This window comes from Littorina saxatilis, linkage group LG9 (assembly GCF_037325665.1).
Source record: "Littorina saxatilis isolate snail1 linkage group LG9, US_GU_Lsax_2.0, whole genome shotgun sequence".
Classification (NCBI taxonomy): Eukaryota; Metazoa; Mollusca; class Gastropoda; order Littorinimorpha; family Littorinidae; genus Littorina; species Littorina saxatilis.
Window position 1 is genome coordinate 24957226 of NC_090253.1, and position 3846 is coordinate 24961071.

Consider the following 3846-nt stretch of genomic DNA (forward strand, 5'->3'; position numbering starts at 1 on the left):
AACCTCCGTTAACTACACAGGTAAGGGAGATAATTCGTTGTATGCGATATTTGAGACCAGACAGCAGTGCGCTTTCTACCTGGGTCTATACCCACAGGCACCAGAATCGATTGTGAATTAATATATGCAGTGATGGTACGAGCTGTTTTATTGACCAGTATGACCTAAGAAAAAAGGTATGAGGAATACATTCAATCAAAAAAGCTGCGTCATGAACAGTTTCAATCTGCCATGAACATGTTTCACATGCAATTAAAACATGCAGGGTTGAGATTTTGACGCTTTCTTTTCCGGTATTTTATATGAAAACCGATGATCTACTTGAAATTTAACAGATTAACAGAATGCGTTGTCAGGTCCGTCGTGTGATAGTCTAATGCACGGAGAGGAAGGTTATATATTGATCTGTAGTTTGCAACGACAGTGAAATGTTCATAACGTGCCTCTTACAGAGAAAGTCCTGCATAACAATATTATTCAAACAGCCACAATAGCTGCTCGAATGTGTACCACTGTTGTTCTGAGAAGATTCGTAAGCCTTATGATTCATTTGATTAGATGGAGAGATACATGGGTTCGAGATCAACGAACCAAAGAAATGCAACCTGAACCATATGATCACATCGGCAACTTCGAAGGGTTATGCGATGCGTTGGAACGGCATATGATTTAAACAAGATTTTATTAAGGAAATCAGGGTGGCGTGTATATGCGATATAAACATTTGTGACCACACAACAAGCTAAGCTTATATTAAGTGTGGTTATAAATATGTACATCTAGATAGAAAATGTTATTTCACGTTATGTCAAGGTCAGAGAATCGCTTATACATATAATATGCATACGCTGTACAAAGTATAAACACAGAGGTTCAATCACCCCAGCATTCCGAAATAAAGCTTCCGTGGATAAGAAGTATACATTTAAGGTCGACTTTTAATCAAAATATCCTATACATACTACTTAGAGCTATATTAAAGTATGTTTACAGTACAAACACTGTGGGGAGACAATGGGTACATTATAACTCAGGAACCAGGATTCTGCTTTCGCTTTTGGTGCCTGTGATCTGAGAGAAAATGACACTAGCTCTTTCACAGTTCTGCGGATAGGATTCAATGCACTTTCGTCGAGGAAAAGGACTAGAGTAAACGCACAGAGCCAAATAAGCTAGTGTAGTCTGAAGAGCGGAGAGATCTGGAAAGTGAACTTTTCATTGCTGTAGAGGCGCTTCTGTTGAGGAATATCGCAAATTAAAATGGCGATTGAAAGCAAAGGAGGCTCGTCTTTCAAACTGACACAGCGGCTGTGTGTTGGGGGTGCAGATATTGACTGACTTGTTGGGTTCCTGTCGGCAGGGCTGCTTGTTGGTCAATTGTGTACGCTACTAAACATTTGCATAATGGCAGGAATGTGTGAATAAAGAGTAAACGGCATGTACAGTATTGAGCTAATACTAGAGAAAAGGAGGACAAGGAAGAGAGAGAGAGAGAGAGAGAGAGAGAGAGAGAGAGAGAGAGAGAGAGAGAGAGAGAGAGAGAGACAGAGACAGAAAGAGACAGAGAGAGACAGACAAACAGACAGACAGACACAGACAGACGAACAGACAGACAGACAAAGACAGACAGACACAGACAGACAGACACACAGACAGAGACAGACAGACAGAGACAGACAGAGACAGAGAGAGAAAGAGACAGAGAGAGAGAGAAAGAGAGAGAGTGAGAGAGAGTGAGAGAGAGAAAGAGATAGAGAGAGAGAGAGAGAGAGAGAGAGAGAGAGAGAGAGAGAGAGAGACATAGACATAGACAAATACATAGGTAACGAGGCAGACAGACAGACAGACAGACAGACAGACATACCGACAGACAAATCCTTCTTGTGTGGAAATGTCTGCCAACTGGCGGTCGCGTAGCTAATGAATTTGATAGTAAAAGTCCTGCTTGATAGGGATGAAAAAAAGAAATGAAACGCACAGTAGTTATTTTCGTGGCAAAGGATCAATCGCGTTCATTGCTGATGGGATGCAATCATCTGATCGAATTGTTCGATCGTTACAAGCACCAGAAATGTCATACCTTAATCAATCCATGCAGCAATATGCAAAAAATGTCATTAGGGGGGAGGGGGGGGGGGGGTGGAACAGGTACGTACTCGTACTCTGAAGAAGTGTGTATGATTTTTTTGTTAAATGTTTGGCGTTTATCAGCATATAGTTATTTTGTAGTGTTTTCAACGTGCTTTTCAGTGTGGCTTTTCTCAATGTTCTACCCATACTTAGCGTTAATTTAGGGCGACATTTGAAGCTAATGAAATGCACTCAACCTAGCTAAATTTGCGTCTTTTTTTATTTTTTTTATCCCAGAGTGTATAGGCTAGGCCATGCTTCAGTCTTTAGAGTTTGCAACACTGATTTTTTTTCTTCTATTCCAAACAGCCACTTAAGAGGGTTGAATTTGTAATACATTTGTCAGGTCTTATTGGGTAAACATGTTCAATCTGAAATTGACCTCTTAAGATGACATTTCGTAATGATAATGAAAGTCGCTTGTTCATTTCAATGCTGGTTATTATCTCAGATGCCAGGAGAGTGGTTCCGCATAACTGTCACTTACTCTATTACACATGCCGTATGCATTTAGAGCGTTTATTTTTCTTTGCATAAGCCCAGTACTTGTAACTTGGACAATGTTGCTGTCTCAAATATTTGCCACAGACCTCCTTAACCCATATAAAACAAGTCGCGTAAGGCGAAAATACAATATTTAGTCAAGTAGCTGCCATTTTTCAGCAAGACCGTATACTCGTAGCATCGTCAGTCCACCGCTCATGGCAAAGGCAGTGAAATTGACAAGAAGAGCGGGGTAGTAGTTGCGCTAAGAAAGATAGCACGCTTTTCTGTACCTCTCTTTGTTTTAACTTTCTGAGCGTGTTTTTAATCCAAACATATCATATCTATATGTTTTTGGAATCAGGAACCGACAAGGAATAAGATGAAAGTGTTTTTAAATTGATTTGGACAATTTAATTTTGATAATAATTTTTATATATTTAATTTTCAGAGCTTGTTTTTAATCCGAATATAACATATTTATATGTTTTTGGAATCAGCAAATGATGGAGAATAAGATAAACGTAAATTTGGATCGTTTTATAAATTTTTATTTTTTTTTTAAATTTTCAGATTTTTAATGACCAAAGTCATTAATTAATTTTTAAGCCACCAAGCTGAAATGCAATACCGAACCCCGGGCTTCGTCGAAGATTACTTGACCAAAATTTCAACCAATTTGGTTGAAAAATGAGGGCGTGACAGTGCCGCCTCAACTTTCACGAAAAGCCGGATATGACGTCATCAAAGACATTTATCAAAACAATAAAAAAAACGTATGGGGATATCAATCCCAGAAACTCTCATGTCAAATTTCATAAAGATCGGTCCAGTAGTTTGGTCTGAATCGCTCTACACGCACGCACGCACACACACACACACACACACATACACACACACACACACACACATACACCACGACCCTCGTTTCGATTCCCCCTCGATGTTAAAATATTTAGTCAAAACTTGACTAAATATAAAAAACACGGCAAAGCAATAGTGCTTGTTGCCTTTGCGAATCTCTCGGATCGATGTATATACCCTTGCCTTTGGCGCAGCTGGGCAATCAATTCTGGATCCAGTACTGAACATAGCTTATCTTAAACTAGTTATACAGTCTGCTATGATAACCTAGTATCGCTGATCCCGCTTGCGTGCCGAGTCCGCGTCCCGACCAATTTCCTCCGCTCCAATTTCTGCCGGCTTTATCTCCCCTCGTAAGATGACACCATT